Genomic DNA, 19,076 nt, shown 5'->3' with positions numbered 1-19,076 from the left:
CTTATTTATGAAGTCCGATATAGAAATATCTAACTAGATAAATGAAGCTTGACCGACGTGCCCGCAAATGCGCAGTAGAGAGCAGCTCTACTGCGCATGTGCGGGCGAGCACGTCAGTCTTAGGCAGCGTCAAAAAAAACCAAAAAACATGGCGGCAGCGGTGGTAGCAGCGGCAGCGGGCAGCGGTAGCGGGCGGTAGCGGCGGCGGTAGCGGGCGGCAGCGGCGGCGGTAGCGGCAGCGGTGGTGGGCGGCGGTGGCGGGCGGCAGCGGAGGCGGTAGCGGCGGGCGACAGTGGCGGCGGTAGCGGGCGGCGGTGGCGGGCGGCGGCGGTAGCGGCAGCGGCCAGTAGCGAGGGAGGGAGGAGAGAGAGAGAGGGAGGGAGGGACGGACTAAGTGGGAGGGACGAAGAGAGAGAGTGGGAGGGATTGAGTGAGGGGGAGGGAGTGAGGGGGAGGGACTGAGTGAGGGGGAGTGAGCGGGACTGAGGGAGAGGGAGGGAGTGAGTGGGACTGAGGGAGAGGGAGGGAGGGAGTGGGACTGAGGGAGAGTGAGTGGGACTGAGTGTGAGTGAGAGGGAGAGAGGGGGAGGGAGTGAGTGAGACTGAGTGGGAGGGAGGGACTGAGAGAGGAGAGGGAGGCTGGGGAGGAGTGGGTGAGTGGGTGGGAGGGAGGTAGGGGAGAGAGAATGAGGGGGAGGTGAGAGACAGAGGGATGTAGCCCGTTTTAACGGGCTTAACGGCTTGTATATTAAATAAATAAATAAGTATGTTGACAACCTTATATATATATAATCTTGGAGGGGAAAACAGAGAAAAAATCCACAAGAAATATACCTGTTGAAATCAAAGGAAGCTCATATTTGACTACTGATAAACGAGAACATTAGGATGATTGTTATGACCTTCGGTCGCAGATGGCTGCGACTGCATCTACTTACGTCTTATGCTGCCCTTCTAGCCTCTACCGCCGCATACCTCAAGGTTCCTCATGGCGGCCGGGACGCCGCTGCCACCCACACCGACTTTGGGCCTTCCTAGGCGCGCCACCAGGCCCTCATTTGAAGACGCTATGGCGGGAACCTCAGGGGTGTCCTCGACTGATGACATCACTTGGTCAGGGTTCTTAAGCACCATCTTCGCCCCTTGCTAGCTGACTTGGCAATGAGTTCCATCGCTACTATGCTTGCTCCTGTCTCCTCGGATCTGTGGTGGCTGTGTATAATCTACCTTGGACTCTGGACCCTGGCTCAGGTACCCGCTCCTCGGGGGCCTGCTTGCACTCCTTTGGGAAACCTGGTCTCCTGGCTTCCCCGCTCCTTGGGCTAGCCCTGTGCCTTCCAGGGATTCTACCCGACGGCCTCCTTGCTCCTCGGGGTTGCCTCTGGGAACTGCTTCACTACTTGGGAGACTCATCTCCATGCTTCCCCGATCCTCGGGGCAGTGCCTACGTTCTACACCAGACACTGTCTGTGCTTCCCTGATCCTCGGGGCAGTGCCTATGTTCTACACCAGAGACTGTCTGTGCTTCCCCGCTCCTCGGGGCAGTGCCTTGTTTTGCATCAGTGACTGTACTTACACCTCCCCGCTTCTCGGGGTGGTGCTTCTATTCCTCTACCAGAGGTTTCACTGTGTGCAGCCCCGCTCCTTGGGGTTGCTTACGTTATTACCTAGAGACTCAACTTGGGCTTCCCCGCTCCGCGAGTTAGCCTACATCATAGCATCAGTGCCTTCCTCACTATGCAGCTCCGCCCTACGGGGCTGTCTCAGCAGCATACCTCCTGCATTTCCTACCTCGTGCTCCCCGCTCCTCAGGTCTGCCTAGCGCCGCTCTCTCAGGTACTGCTCTTCAGGCCAACCTGTATACTGAGGGGGTCCCTCTGTACTGAGTCTCTCACCCCGCTCCTCGGGACTTCCCCACAGACGTCTCTCCATGAGCTCCTGCTGCACCTGACCTCACCTCCCGATGGTGAGGACCTGTGGAGCTTTTCTCTACAGGTGGTAACAACCCTCACCTCGGACCAAGGGTCCACGAAACCCACGAATCCTAACAATGATATAGTAAATGTAAAATAAGGGTTTTTTTTCTTTTCATAGTAACATAATATACAGGGTGGCCCTTGGAAAAGTAGCCTACCTCCAATACCAGTGCATTGGAGGCAGGCTACTTTTCCATGGGCCACCCTGTAGTAATATAGTAGCAATGGCAGAAAAAAGACCAAATGGCCTATCCAGTGAGCCCAGCAAATTTCTTATGGTAACTGCTGCTCCATGCGAGTTACCCCAAGCCTTATGTTAAGAGTAGTAATATTTACAATCAAACCAACCAACTGTTCAAACCCCAAACAAAATTACTGCTAGCAACATTTTTACGGGGTGAGCAGCCCTTTTGATAATTCAGACAATGTTGCTTGAATGTGTGTTGCTTTTGGACTTGGAGTCCTGTGGTTTTTCCTTAATGTCTGCATATTTGTACCCTGGACCATAAATGTCAGGGCCCAGCGTTGGCTGTCTTCTGAATGCAATTCCCCATTTAGGCCTTTTGCCGCACTGCTGAAATGGAGAACAATGTTGCAGTTGCATCAAGGCTAATTAATTAAGGGTAGTAATCCCCATGCCTTCTGTTAAGGGTAGTATCTATCTTTCCATGCCCGATGCACACTTTTCTTCATTACTAACCTCTAGCCTTTAAGAATCCATAGTGGTTTATCTCATGCCCTTTTGAATTTATTTACTGTTTTTCACCTCACCACCTCATCCAGAAGGGCATTCCAGGCATCCGCCACCCTCTCCATGAAGAAATATTTCCTGATGTTGGTTCTGAGTAGGCTGAGGTTGCAGCAATCTGCTGCGGCCTCGGCCTATGGAAGTCCAACGCTTCGACCTAGTCTGAGTCGGCGGATCCCCACCAGACCAAGTAAGTGAGGGCCAGGGGAGGATCCTGTATTTTTCCAGGAGGATGGGAGGGAGGGCTCTTTTTTGGCCGTTTTGGATTTCTTTAATTGCTTGATTTGTTTTTTTCACATGAATGAAAAAAAAAATCAAGCAATCCCCAAACCGAAATTCGTGGGAAAAAACCTCCTGAAAATGAACCAAAAAATAAAAACACATTTTTTTGCCCTGAACATCCTTAGTAGGTATCAGGCAATCACTCTGATGAAAGTGGCATGTGATGGGGGTTAAAGACTAAAGTACATGGAATGGGAAAAGGACCTTGGATAATAGTGTCTGGCGATCTGAAGATATTGAAGCAATGTGCCAAGGTGATAGCTAAAGTCAGAAGAATGCTGGTCTGCATAGAGAGAGGAATAACCAGCAGGAAAAAGGAAGTGAAAATGTGCTTGTACAGGTCCTTGGTGGGGCCTCACCTGGAGAACTATGTTCATTTTTGGAGACAGTATTTCAGGACAGAGGCAGTCCAGAGAAGACCGACCAAAATGGTATGGGGTTTGTATTGAAAGACTTATGAGGAGAGACTGAAGAATCAAAATATGTATATCCTGGAAGAGGAGAAGTGCAGGGGAGATATGACTCAGACCTGAAAGTTTTAATGATACCTGAAAGTTTTAATGATGCAAAAACTTTGAACCTGTTTCATTCGGCGGGCCCTGTGGCCTTGCTTATGGCACAGGCTGATGACCCAAAAGCAGGGGCTATGGCATGTGCCCTAGGCAAGGCCCCGGCTTTGGGCCTAGGCCGAGGTGCCAGCATTGCACTCGGGCATAGGCTGATGCCCAAAGCAAGGACTGCAGTCTAGGCCTCAGCACGACACCAGGGTCTCACCTGAGGCCCAAAGCCAGAGCCTCAAATGGAACCCAGCCTCTGGGTCTGGTCATGGTATCTGGCCTGGTTCTGGGCTGAGGCCCTTGCGTCGATACTCAGCCTTTGACGAATACCTGATGGATCAGGTAAGGTATTTTTTTTTTCTTTTAATTTTCGGGGGTCCCATTTGAGGCTCTGGCTTTGGGCCTCAGGTGAGACCCTGGTGTCGTGCTGAGGCCTAAACTGCAGTCCTTGCTTTGGCCATCAGCCTATGCCCGAGTGCAATGCTGGCACCTCGGCCTAGGCCCAAAGCCGGGGCCTTGCCTAGGGCACATGCCATAGCCCCTGCTTTTGGGTCATCAGCCTGTGCCATAAGCAAGGCCACAGGGCCCGCCGAATGAAAGAAATAAGTCTTATTTGTCACATTTTGCTCTTTTGTTTTAAATGAATGCACATCCCTAATATCTACTGCAGTGACGCCTGCTGGAGGAGCGTGCACATCTGTTGTACACGCAAATAAAGGAGCTAGACATTTGTGTGTACTGAGTGCCACTTTTCTTTATTTTTTCATAGAATTGATTAGTTTTCTCTTGAAAATACCTCCTCAGACTGCAGAGATCTATCCAATTTCATCAGTTATAGGAAATGGCTATTATAGGGCCTCATTTTCCAAGGAGTTACCGCGTGTGATAATTCCGCAAATCGCGCTAACAGCAGTTAACGCGATTTGCAGATTTTTAATTTTGTATTCAGGGGGCGGAGTAAATGTAAAGTAGGGAGGATTTATTGTGTGCCGTGAAACAACCACACTGTTAGCGCGGCTCCTAACGCAGCCAATAACTACACCTCTTTCATTTGCGTTACAGCTGGTAAAGGTTTATTGTGGTTCATGATGTCTCCTAACAGGCCTGTTTGAGAGAGAGAGAGAGAGAGAGAGAGAGAGAGAGAGAGAGAGAGAGAGAGAGAGACTTGCTATAGTGCCTCCTCCCTAGACAGGTATTTGTATCCCTATGGGAGGCCCACCTAGTAACTCGAGGTGAGGGTTAAGTATTAGTGTAGGGGGTTAGGGGCCACTTTCACATTCAACGTGAGACGTACGAACATCGTACGTCTCACGTTGAATGTGAAAGTGGCCCCTAACCCCCTACACTAATACTTAACCCTCACCTCGAGTTACTAGGTGGGCCTCCCATAGGGATACAAATACCTGTCTAGGGAGGCGGCACTATAGCAAGTCTCTCTCTCTTTCTCTCTCTCTTTCTCTCTCTCTTTCTCTCTCTCTTTCTCTCTCTCTCAATGCAATATTGGAAAATGAGGCCCATAGTGAGCTGTACCTACTTTTTTATTACAAAAATATAAGAAGGTCTCGTTCAATCAATGTCAAAACCATGTTAAGTCTTGTAACTGTTTCCACTCTATGCCTAATTCTGATTAATGCCCAAGCAATAAAAAAAAAAAATACCTATAATGTACGATATTTTAAAAGGAAAAAAATCCTGATTGTTTATGTGTCACAGAAACATAGTTGTTACAGTCTGATACTGTTTTGCTAAATCATATTGCTTCTTTTGATTATGCTGTGTTTTCCCAGCCAAGACCAAATAAGCATGGTGGTGGATTAATAATAGCAATAAAAAGACAAATACTTTCCCTCACATTATCCAATTAATGATCTTTTGCTATTTGAAATATTGGTAATTGCTTCTAAATTAGCCAATTTTTTGCGCAGTCTATTGTCATCTGCTCTCCTATCTCACAACTTATCTCCTACTTACAGCCCGATTTTAAAAGGGCCACATGCATAAAAAGCGGGAGTGTGTAACCCCCGCTACGCGCTGAAGTGCCAGGTCCTGCAACAGGGGCGGGCCAGGGGGCGTGGTCTGGGTGGGGATGGGCAGGGTGGGGGTAGGCCAGGACAGCTCCATTAGCCACTGTCCTGGGGAAGTATGCGCCGGCAGCCAGCTGGAGCGCGGAGATTACTCCTGCTCCCGGGGAGTGGACTGGGAGGGGAGGCCCGATTTGCAGCGCAGGCATGATATAAAATTGCGGGAACCTCGCGCACATGGACGCGTGCACGTGGATCTTAAAATAGACTCCTCATTGAATATCTATCCAATTTAAAATTATACTTGCAATCCACAATTGTCGTAGGTGATTTCAATATACATATGGATTAAAATCCGTTATCTACTGCTGGAGACCTCCTTCTTTTCACCATGAATGCTCTTGGCTGGGAGCAATACATCCGTGATCCAACACATATATGCGTGGGTAGCTTTGATCTGATTTTTCTAAATTAATACTTCTTGTAAACATCAGTTCCATCCATTACTCTCACTGAAGTTCCATGGTCTGATCATCACTTAATTTCATGTTTCTGCTATATGAATCCATGCTCAGATTCTAATCCTCCATCTAAAATCATTGTCAGACATGGAACAATTGATTCAGAAATATTTATCAAAAACCTTCATTCATGTAGTTCTGAAATGCCTTTTACTGATATAGATACAACCATGAAGACATGAAACATCCTTACAAAGGAAATTCTAGATGAAATAGTTCCACAAAAAAATATCATAATATGATGTATTAAAAAAGTTCCCTGATATATCAGTTTTTTAAAAAGAGCTAAACAAAACTTAAGACAAAGTAAATGTACATGGAGAAAACACAAGCATTTAAGGAAAATGATCAAAATATCATTACAGAAAACAAGACAATAAAGCAAAAAAAGATTATTACACCTCAGAAATACATACGGCATTAAAATCCTATGAAATTATTTCATAGTTAAAAAATTAACTACATTGCCAGTCAATATATCAGATTGTAACATCTTTACGAATGAATGCTGTGAAAAATTTGCCATAGTAATAACAACAAAAATAACAAATATTTATGCAAACTTTGCTTCATTAAAATATGAACCAAAAGGCAAAATTAATCTTGATCATGACAAATGGACCTCATTTAAAACAATAGGGTCATCTACAATAATTGAAACAATTCAGTGGATGAAATCAGCTGCACGTCCTCTTTATTTATTTATTTGTCTATTTATTTATTTATTTGTCGATTTATTTATACAGCTTTTTTATACCGTTATACAGAAACAAGTTTCTATCTCCATGGTGTACATTTTAAAAATATAAATAAACATAAAATAAGTATTTAGAATAAAATTACATAAACCATCCAATAAAAAATAATACTAAAAGATATCTAAATTCATTACTTAAAAGAACAGTAAAAATAAATTAAAACTCATATGACACTCAACCTGTGTCTTAGTAATCAACCTTATATGCTTGTTGGAAACACCATGTTTTTAACTCTTTTTTAAAATTTACTCAAATTGGGTTGCAGTCTCAGATTTTGTGGTAGACTGTTCCAAAGTTTTGGTCCTGTGATCGAAATGGCATGGTCTCTCACTTCACTTAGGTAGGCGGATTTAACTATTGGGTATTGTAAGAAGACCTTTATTGACAGATCTTAACTCATGTTGGGGTGTATGGAGCCTAATCCTCGAGTTTAACCACACTGTCTTTTCACCATATAAAATCTTATGGATAATACATAACAATTTATGTTTAATGAATGCCCTACAACATTGTTAAAAATTGTAAGAGAAAACATATCAGACTTGATGTTACAAATAATCAATCTGTCCCTTTCCACTGGAACTCTGCCTCCAGTTCTTAAAAAAGCTCAATACTAGGGATGTGAATCATTTTCTGACATCAGAAATCGGGGGCTCCCCAAAACCAATAGGAAAACCCCACAAAATTGTTCATGGGGTTCTCTTATCGTTTTGGGGGAGGGTGGGAAAAATGGCACACAAAAACAACCCCTAAACCCACCCCGACCCTTTAAAACACATTGTTTAGCTTCCCCCACCCTCCCGACCCCCTCAAAACTTTTTAAAAGTACCTGGTGGTCCAGTAGGGGTCCCGGGAGCGATCTCCCGCTCTTGGGCCGTCGGCTGCCACTAATCAAAATGGCGCCTGTGACCCTTTGCCCTTACCATGTGACAGGGTATCCGTGCCATTGGCCGGTCCCTGTCACATGGTAGGAGCACTGGATGGCCCACGCTAGTCAATATTATTTGGGGCTTTGACTAGGGCACCAACTATGTGCTTCTTGACATTGCTGCGGCCTTCGATAACCTTGATCACGAATTACTCTTGACACATCTTCGATCACTAGGCATAGAAATCTTACCTCACTGTAAGATCCTACCTTACTGATGCCCATTCAGACTGGTACTTTCTGGTATTAGGAATCTCACAAGAATTGGCGCTCTCCACTACGTTATTCAATACCTCACTTCACTATGCAAGTTACTATCTGGGCTTGGCATAAATTATCAAATTTATGCCAACGATATTCAGGGTTTTTTTTTCATATTAGCATTCTTGGTCATTTACACTTAGCTCATTAAATATATATTTATAAGCAATACACTCCTGGTTTTTGCATAACAAATTGCAACTCAACATAGACAAAACATAAATTTTAATACTATCTGCTCAAAAAAAGCCAAGAACAAATTTTCCATAGTTTGTTTCCTTTAGAGATCAAAATATACCAATTAAACACCAGGCACACAAACTTGGTGTCATCCTAGACAATAAACTATGGGCCAGATTTTAAAAGCTCTGCGCGTGTAAATCCAGCTGGATTTACGCGCGCATGGGGATTACGCGCGCCGAGCCTATTTTGCATAGGCCCAGCGATGCGCGCAAGCCCTGGGACGCATGTATTTCCCGGGGCTTTGAAAAAGGGGTGGGGGGCGGAGTGCTGGTCTGGGAGAGGGACCGAGGACTCTGGCACAGCGACTGTACCAGGGGATTGTGCGCCGGCAGTTGGCCGACGCACGTAAGTTATGCCTGCCAGAGGCAGGTGTAAAAAACAAAATAAAGGTGTGTGGGGGGATTTAGGTAGGGCTGGGGGGCGGGTTAGGAAGGGGAAGGTGGGAGGGAGTGGAGGGAATGGGGAAAGCCATCGGTGCTCCCATAGGGCTCGACGCGCGCAAGGTGCACATGTGCATCTTGCGCGCGCCGACCCCGGATTTTATAACATGCGCACGACTGCGCGACTGCGCTCTCATGTTATAAAATACTTCAAGCACTAATTCTGTCTGGCATGGGTTATTGTAATGCCCTTCTTATTGGCCTTCCAACAAATCTGATCAGATCAATGTAAATCATTCAGCATTCAGCAGCATGACTCCTTACAGGAACAAAAATATGAGAGCATATTGGGGTAGATTTTCAAAGGGTTGCACGCGTATGATACACGTAAGATTCGCACGCAACCCTCAAAAACCTACCCCTGCCTCCCTCTACGCGCGCTGAGCTTATCTTGCAGGCTGATACAGTACAGTGAGCATCGGCGGAGCGCACTGTTAAACCGCATTTGGACGCGTGTTTTTGACACGCTAGCTTTACCCCTTATTCAGTAAGGGGTAATAACGTATCGAAAATGCGTGTCCAACCCCTCCGAAACTAATAGCGCCTGCAACATGCAAATGCATGTTGATGGCCCTATTAGTTATTCCCACGCGATTCACTAAGTAAAATGTGCAGCCAAGCCGCACATTTTACTTTCAGAAATTAGCACCTACCCAAAGGTAGGTGTTAATTTCTGCCGGCACCGGGAAAGTGTACAGAAAAGCAGTAAAAACTGCTTTTCTGTACACCCTCCGACTTAATCATGGCGATATTTCTGTACACCCTCCGACTTAATCATGGCGATATTAAGTTGGAGGTCGCAAAGTAAAAATAATTAAAAAAAATAAATAAATAAATTTAAAATTGGCCCGCGGCTCGCAGGTTGAAAACTGGACGTTCAATTTTGCCGGCGTTCGGTTTCCGAACCCGTGGCTGTCAGTGGGTTTGAGAACTGATGCCGGCAAAATTGAGTGTTGGCTGTCAAACTCGCTGAAAGGCGCCGCTCCTGTCAAGAAAGAGGCGCTAGGGACGCGCTACTGTCCCTAGCGCCTCTTTTTACCGCGGGCCCTAATTTGAATATTTTTTTTTACTGAATCACGCGCACAGGAGAGTGGCCTGTGTGTGCGCCAGGAGAGCGGGCGCTCGCCCGCTCTCCCGCAAACTTTACTGTATCGGCTTGTTGCATAGGCTCGGCGGTGCGTGCAAGCTCCGGGACGTGCGTAAGTCCCGGGGCTTAAAAAATGGGCGTTTTGAGGGTGAGGCCATGGGCGGGGCACCGGCCCGGGGCGTTCCAGGGGCAGGACTGAGACCTCCGGAACAGCCACTGGGCCGGGGGATGGAGAGCCGGAGTGCGCAAGTTACGCCTGCCCGGAGGCAGGCGTAACTTCTTCAATAAAGGTCAGGGTGGGGTTTTAGTTAGGGCTGGGGGGCGGGTTAGATGGGGGAAGGTGCGGGGGATGGAAGGAAAGTTCCCTCCGAGGCCGCTCCGATTTCGGAGCGGCCTCGGAGGGAACGGAGGCAGGCGGCTCGGCTCGCGCAAGTTGCACAATTGTGCACCCCCCTGCGCGCGCACCGACCCTGGATTTTATAACATGCGCGCGCTGAAATCGGGCGTAGATTTGTTCCCACCGGGTTGCGCGAACAAATCTACGCCTGCGCGCGCATGTTATAAAATCTGGCCCAATATGTTTTCATTAAAATTTAGAATTCAGTATAAAATACTTACAATCGTATACAAACTTCTTCTAAATGATTTCAAACCATGTTCAGTTCTACCCTCCCGATTTACAAACCCAATCAAGCCCTCCGGTCTGAGAATAAAAAATACTTTAGAAGTTTCTTCGGTTAAAATTGCCTGATTAAGTATCGTAAGAGAGAGAGTTTTTTTTCTGCAGCTGCACCTGAATTATGGAATTCCCTACCAGAACAGCTACTTTTACCACCCTGCTGCAGAACTTTCAAACATCTGACTAAATGTGCTTATGAAGATTCTTTAAGTACACTGCAGTTTTCTTACCTGTCTTTTTATTCTCTTATCTGTTTATTTTATCATCCTTATTTTTTTTCCACAACATATCTTTCTTCAGTTTTCACACATAAGGAAAAACAATCTTACACATGAGCATGTATAATTTACTTATCAGAACAATATACAATATCCACATCTATACAAAACAGTGCAACCTTCCTCCTCTCCCGCTTCCCTTAGCCAATCCCTTTCCCAAAATCTTATTTTAACTTAATTGTACTTTATGTTAAAACTTAAACTATGTTTTATGTTATGTTATGTCTGTTAAACATATTACTATGTAAGTTTGCTTGTAACCCACTACAAACTTTGAATGCAGCAGGCTAAAAATAGATTTTAAATAAATAAATGTATAAGTTGCCACTTAGCTGGATAAGTTATATCAGATTAACTTAACTAGATAAATTCGAATAGAGGCACTTCTCCACTAAGTTAATCAAATAAGTAGTGCTGCCATGTTGCACCCAGTGCCTGCCCCTGACTTATCTAGCTTTCTACTTAGGCAGATACATGACTTACCTGGTTAAGTAGCCACCACTGAATGAATGTAGCTGGATATTCAGTGGCAGCCACTTAGTTGGATGTCTTTACTTATTGCTAAGTAGTACTGATTATTGGCCTCATTGTTCCAAGACCAACCAAATTCAATATTCATACCCCTTGAATGGAAAGCACCCATCCTCTGTATACAAAATACTTCTCCCTCCAATTATTTTTAACTTCATCATCCCATGCATTTGTAATTAGTTACTTTTTCAATCCTATAAAACTCAAAAGAAATATAAATTTCACATATGTTTGTCACAAAAATGATCAGCACGAAGCTGTTTTACTTCAGTCCTATGCTTATTGGATACATATTTAAGAATCTTAATTATTTTCATAGTTGTACATCCCCATACAACTATGGAGTTTTTATGCCTGGAATTCTTACTGTAAGAAGTAATTTTACTAGGCCAACAATGAGCTGGAGTAGGATGGGTTCCCACTGCATCATTTCAGATTTTATTCAGCTTTTAAATAAACATGCATTTTTTTTCTCTTTAAACTATTAGAAACCAAAGATAGATGTAACCCCTAGGCTGAGATCCTCACTGAAGAGTCCAAGGGCCATCTCCAATTCCAAGGGTTTAAGATGTCCAAACACTCTGCACCTTTCATAAGCCCTCTCTATCTTCCAGGATTCAGTGTTGTTGGGAAGACTTCTTTTCAAGACCCTGAGTGTTGTTTGAACAGTCTTTAAAATGTGCAATGAAAATAAAGCTGGATAATGAACGTGGTTCCAACAAAACTTTACTTATAACTGATTTTAAGATGAAATGAATGACAGTTTACAAGTCTTTGTTAAATATAGTTTCTTACATTCCTCTGTCTTCCAATAAATCTGTGACACTGTACTGATGGCATTCATTTTGTTTCTACTAGGTAACATACAAAAGAAGGTCCAAAGGTGTCCACCTACATATATATATATATATATACTATGCATATACAAAAAAGAGGAACAATTACAAAATCTTATTAAGAACATAAGAACATAAGAAATTGCCATGCTGGGTCAGACCAAGGGTCCATCAAGCCCAGCATCCTATTTCCAACAGAGGCCAAACCAGGCCACAAGAACCTGGCAGTTACCCAAACACTAAGAAGATCCCATGCTACGGATGCAATTAATAACAGTGGCTATTTCCTAAGTAGCCTTGATTAATAGCAGTTAATGGACTTCTCCTCCAAGAACTTATCCAAACCTTTTTTGAACCCAGCTACACTAACTACCCTAACCACATCCTCTGGCAACAAATTCCAGAGGTTTATTGTGCATTGAGTGAAAAAGAATTTTCTCCGATTAGTCTTAAATGTGCTACTTGCTAACTTCATGTAATGCCCCCTAGTCCTTCTATTATTCGAAAATGTAAATAACCGATTCACATCTACTCTTTCAAGACCTCTCATGATTTTAAAGACCTCTATCATATCCCCCCTCAGCTGTCTCTTCTCCAAGCTGAACAGTCCTAACCTCTTCGGCCTTTCCTCACAGGGGAGCTGTTCCATCCCCTTTATCATTTTCGTTGCCCTTCTCTGTACCTTCTCCATCGCAACTATATCTTTTTTTGAGATGCGGCGACCAGAATTGTACACAGTATTCAAGGTGCGGTCTCACCATGGAGCAATATAGAGGCATTATGACATTTTCCATTTTATTAATCATTCCCTTCCTAGTAATTCCTAACATTCTGTTTGCTTTTTTGACTGCTGCAGCACACTGAGCTGACGATTTTAAAGTAGTATCCACTATGATGCCTAGATCTTTTTCCTGGGTGGTAGCTCCTAATATGGATGGAACCTAACATCGTGTAACTACAGCAAGGGTTATTTTTCCCTATATGCAACACCTTGTACTTGTCCACATTAAATTTCATCTGCCATTTGGATGCCCAATCTTCCAGTCTTGCAAGGTCCTCCTGTAATATATCACAATCCACGTGATTTAACTACTCTGAATAATTTTGTATCATCTGCAAATTTGATTACCTCACTCATTGTATTCCTTTCCAGATCATTTATATATATATTGAAAAGCACCTGTCCAAGTACAGATCCCTGAGGCACTCTACTATTTACCCTTTTCCACTGAGAAAATTGACCATTTAATCCTACTCTCTGTTTCCTGTCTTTTAACCAGTTTGTAATCCACGAAAGGACATCACCTCCTATCCCATGACTTTTTAGTTTTCTTAGAAGCTTCTCATGAGGGAATTTGTCAAACGCCTTCTGAAAATCCAAATACACTACATCTACCGGTTCACCTTTATCCACATGTTTATTAACCCCTTCAACAAAATGGAGCAGATTTGTTAGGCAAGACTTCCCTTGGGTAAATCCATGTTGACTGTGTTCCATTAAATCATGTCTTTCTATAGGCTCTATGATTTTGATCTTGAGAATAGTTTCTACTATTTTTCCCGGCACTGAAGTCAGGCTCACTGGTCTATAGATACCTGGATTGCCCCTGGATCCTTTTTTAAATATTGGGGTTATATTGGCCACCCTCCAGTCTTCAGGTACAATGGATGATTTTAAAGATAGGTTACAAATTTTAACTAATAGATCAGAAATTTCATTTTTTATTTCCTTCAGTACCCTAGGATGCATACCATCGGTCCAGGTGATTTGCTACTCTTTAGTTTGTCAATCTGGCCTACTGCATCTTTCAGGTTCACGGTGATTTCGTTCAGTTTGTCCGACTCATCACCCCTGAAAACCATCTCCGGAACTGGTATCACCCGAACATCCTCATTAGTAAACACAGAAGCAAAGAATTTGTTTAGTCTTTCTGCAATGGCCTTTTCTTCCCTAAGAGCCCCTTTAATTCCTCTGTCATCTAATGGTCCAACCGACTCCCTCACAGCTTTATTATTCCGCAAAATGTTACTTTATCCAATCTTCAATCAAAAGAATGAGTGAAAAAACACCTTAAAAACCACTTAGGAACAGTATTTTTAGATTTGTTTAAATATGTTAACAAAAAAGTGTCAAAAATTCCAAAGGATACTGATCTACAAGTTGATTTAAAAGTCTCCCAAGAATATCGTCCATGTGTGTACTTTATAGTGTCAACACATTGCCTCAACACTTCCCAAATCTTAATTCTTTGACACTTTTTTGTTAAAACATTGAAAAACAAACTAAAAAATAGTGTTCCTGAGTGTTTTTTTTAAGGTGTTTGTAAAGATTGCATCAGTTCCATGAAATGTGAATAGATTGTGAATCCTATTCTGTTTTGTATGAAAACACTTTTTTCACTCAGTCTTTTGACTGAAGTTTGGATAAAGTTATATTTTATGGAATAGTATATTTGTTTCCGTATCTCATCCCAGTTTCAGGGACAGATTTGGAACTTCCTCCCAATTTGTGGACCTGATACTTGAAATAGTCTAAAATGCATAACTCAAAGCCCCATTTTTCATACCTTATTACTTCTTAACCAGAATATCCTCATGATAGTGTAGTGGTTAATACTGGATTGGTGCCACGGTTCTCCTTTCTTCCAAATAGTCTCTTGTTCCCAGGAATGAATGAAGATCCATTCCATGCATGACCTCGGAAGAGTCACTGGACCTCTCTGGGTGAGAGACTCCTCTGAAAACTATGATGGCAACTAAATTTCCTTGCCCAAGAGGAATTTAGTTGGTTGGTAAAAATAAAGACCAGTCTTCAAAATACAAACAAAAGGAAGGAAGGGTGGACAAAAACTTCCTTCAGCAAAAATGACACACAAAACCAGAAGGAAGTAAATGTTCCTTAAAACTGAGTAAAAAGGCACCCCTTTTACCTCTCCATACCCAGGCTTTAATCCTTAAAGCCCAAAGGGTCCTGTCCCCAAAGCAAGAAAAAACAAAACAGGAGCAGGAACAGCAATAGCGTGCCTCCTAGAATAGATAACTAAAAATGCACACCCTCTCTAGATGTTTCCATCTTTTAAATCAGTAAGAAGCAACCAACATAGCAGCCCACAAGGGTGAGCTGTAATCCATGTGATTATGCTTCATCTCTACCTAGACAGATGGTATATTCTGCTTAGTAGAAACCCAGAAGGGTTCTCCACACAAAGATATAAGCAAGACCAAAGATGATACAAGTCAAAACACATGCCAAGCCACTAGCAGTGATTATCCACACACTGAAGTGTAAACACAGTTATGACTGCATCTAAGCTCAATGTGATTGTCAGAAAATAATGCCAGATTACTCCTCATTGGTTTGTCTTGTTTTGGTTCATCCTCTTTCATAAGCACAGATTTGAAACAGACCAACATACTCAGCTTGACTAAGGCTCAGGCATCTGGCCAGTCACTCTCGTTCTTGCATCATCTGTCTTCGAATGTCTTCTTTGTATTTAAAGAAGAAACTTGATTCAGTACTTTGAAATGAAAAGATGCGATGATCACTCCTCGACTCTCCCTTGCACCCCCCCCCCAAGAAATAAAACAATGCAGTATTTTGAAATGACTAGTGCTGCTGCTCAAGAAGTAAGTTCAGAACCTTTCTTTGAGATTTACACAGTCCCACACAGCTGTAGAGTTTGGATGGAAGCCAAGACTTGAAGCTAGCGGGCATATGTCACGCCCCTTTTACATTCAATCTGCCGTATCCTTCTTACATTCCAGTCTGGTACAAAGAGGATCAGGTTGCCATTCAGGCATCATAACAGCCTCTGTTTTGCTTAAGTTGTGACAGAAAGCTCCTTACTAGCTTTCACTGTTTAATCGAGGACAGCACCCATCAACTGGATGGAAGGGGGCAGCGACTTCACTGAGATGACATTTGCACGGATTGGAGCATGGAGGCTTGCAGGCATCTGTCAGCTGTCTGATCACTTTGAGTAGATTGCACATGCTGAGGCATTTACAAATACAGTTGAAGCCTGTTCAAGGGTGCACCTCGGTGGTAGAACAAATATCTTAGTTATCGGGATGTCCTTTTAGTTCTGTATTATTGCATCCAGGTGGCAGAGTACTATGTGCTTTTACAAACAGTGATGTGCTGTCAACATTTTATCAAGAGGCTCTTACCAGCTCTGCTCCACTCAGTGAGACACTTTTTTTATTTTCTCAAAATTAATTTTGAAAGGGACTCCCAGGAGTCCCTCCATCACATTAGTGTTTCCAAAGATTTTCATAATTCCTGTTTGATCACATCTCTAGTGCATCTATTTTGTCATGGGACACTTGATTTATGTAATCCTATTAGTTTGGTCATCTGTTGCACACAGCATCTTCACATTGTAGCACTTTTCAGTTACCCATAATGCTCTGGTTACCCATCAATAACTAGTTCTACAGCCCATGGAAAAGCATAAAAGAGTCGGTGAAGATAGGTGGATTTTCAAGCTTTTTATGCACATAAAATATGTTTTTTTAAAAAAATTCTTTTTATTATTATAAACACCTCTTCCCCTCAGCCCCCTCCCTCGAGAGAATAGAGGATATGCCAGGAAATCTGTTCTCATGCAATACACTCAAGTCCTGTAGATCCCTAAGCGCAGTCATAGTATTCAAAATTAAATTACATGCTCCTGGGAGCCCCTTTTAAAATTATTTTAAGAAAATGAAAAGTGTTTTTAATTTTCTCCTAACTTCAAAATGAGAAACAAGTAAGAGTTCTGTGGTATCTGCTATTTTTTAGGTTTCTCCTCAGATGGGCATCAAGTATAATACATTGTATTTCCAGCAAATCTAAGAGGGACTAAAAAAGAGGCACCAACTCTTTTATGCTTTCCCATGGGCTGTAGCACTAGCAATTGATGGGTAACCAGAGCATTATGGGTAACTGAAAATTGCTACAATGTGAAGATGCTGTGTGCAACAGATGACCAAACTAATAGGATTTCATAAATCAAGTGTCCCATGACAAAATATAGTTAAAGACACTAGAGATGTGATCAAACAGGAATTTAGAAGATCTTTGGAAACACTAATGTGAGGGAGGGACTCCTGGGAGTCCCTTTTAAAATTAATTTTGAAAAAATAAAAAGTGCAGGCAAAACCCCCCTCCCTCTACTCCTGTTAACTCACAACAATCTCAGGGCTCTGGAAATCAAACTTTCCCAGATATGAAAAGCATAGAAGTTTTAAAATTCTTATTAATTTAATTACTGTTTTTTTGTATTTGCTGTTTTGAAATATTTTATTGGTGTCTAAAAATTTTTATACAAGGTTTTAATTATTGGATGCTCTATTCATCAACTGTTTTAAAATAATTTGTTCTTTTTATTAGTATGGTTTTACTACTATTGATTTTGATGTGCTTTATGACAACTGGCGATGTTTCTGTTTTTCCATTGTTGCACTGCATACTGAGTCTCTGACTTGTTGCGGTTTCCAGTTCAGTTTTAGTCAGCATGTTTTTATTTATACTTTATGGTCTCTTTGTTCTTTGCTAGGTGAGGGTCTGCATGTGTGACTGAGGTGAAGTTTCTGCTGGCATGTTGTTTATTCTGTTTTCCTAATAGGAGATGTATGGATGTTTTTAGGGACTGGTGTAATATGTACAGTGTTGGCGACAGAAAAAATAGATGCCAGGAAATGTCCGTTAAGATCTTTTATTAGGAGACTTGTAAGTCCAGTATAAAATTGCCCGACTCAGGCCGAGTTTCGCCCCCCCCTCTCTTGGGGGCTGCCTCAGGGGCTTTGTGAGAATGTCATAAGTGTATCTGAAGATAAAGTTATGTAAATCAATTTTCTGGAAAGCTGTCAGTTGTATGAATTGAACAACAATGCAAAGGTCTCTTTCAGGGCGTAACTTGGGAGTATTTTGGAGACAAACTTTAACGGAGCGCTGTTTGGTGCACCAGGACTGACTGGCACTTAGGACTCATGTGGATGTAAATCTGAAAACTGTGTGGAACGGCGCACCAGTCTCCTGCTCAACGGAATTTGTCTCCCCTGAGGCAGCCCCCAAGAGAGGGGGGCGAAACTCGGCCTGAGTCGGGCAATTTTATACTGGATTTACAAGTCTCCTAATAAAAGATCTTAACGGACATTTCCTGGCATCTGTTTTTTCTGTTGCCTCCACGGCTTTTTTAGATCGCCTTCCTCCTTGTTTTATCAACATATGTACAGTGTTGCCTTTCTTAGGTAAGGTTGTTACTGTTTTTGAGTGCTGGCAGTTAGTGCTGTTCTGGTATGGGAGGATTACTATATATGTAATTTCTGTTCAGAGAGAGTACTCTTATCTTTCCCTTATGTCAATTTCTGCAATGGATTGTAATGAGCAGTGTGACACGTGTGAGTGTTGTCTATCAAGTGTGCCATGATGGGGGAAAACGTTTGAGAACCGCTGCTATAGACTAATCCACTTTCTGTTGAGCAATACTACTGTAAACTGATTCTCTTGCTACCTCAGCAATGTGAACCAAAACAGAAAAGTAAACTTATATCAAGGAAAACCATTCAAGTTCTTAATTTAATCCAGATGGTGATTCTGTTTGTAATCTATATATCCAGAATTGTTCTCAATAATTCAAAATGGCCAGCATGTTACTATGGTTGCCAACTGGCTCCAGGTTTTCAGGACAGTTTGATCCAAACCTGGTTTTTCTCACTGACTGCAAGTACTTATAGTCTTGCTTTTCTTAGAGAATGTAATGGAGAAATAAGAATAAGTCCCAGCATGCAATGGGATAAAACCAGGACTGGATCAAGCTGTCCTGAAAATCTGGAGCCAGTTGGCAACCCTACATGTTACCTCATCCATTGCATTTTGAGAGAATATGTGTGCTGGTACTCCAAAGAGTGTGCTACCATTGGTGAATGCAATTTTTGTGTGTTCAG

Source organism: Rhinatrema bivittatum, chromosome 2 (assembly GCF_901001135.1).
Source record: "Rhinatrema bivittatum chromosome 2, aRhiBiv1.1, whole genome shotgun sequence".
Lineage (NCBI taxonomy): Eukaryota > Metazoa > Chordata > Amphibia > Gymnophiona > Rhinatrematidae > Rhinatrema > Rhinatrema bivittatum.
Note: the sequence above shows the minus strand (reverse complement) of the source record.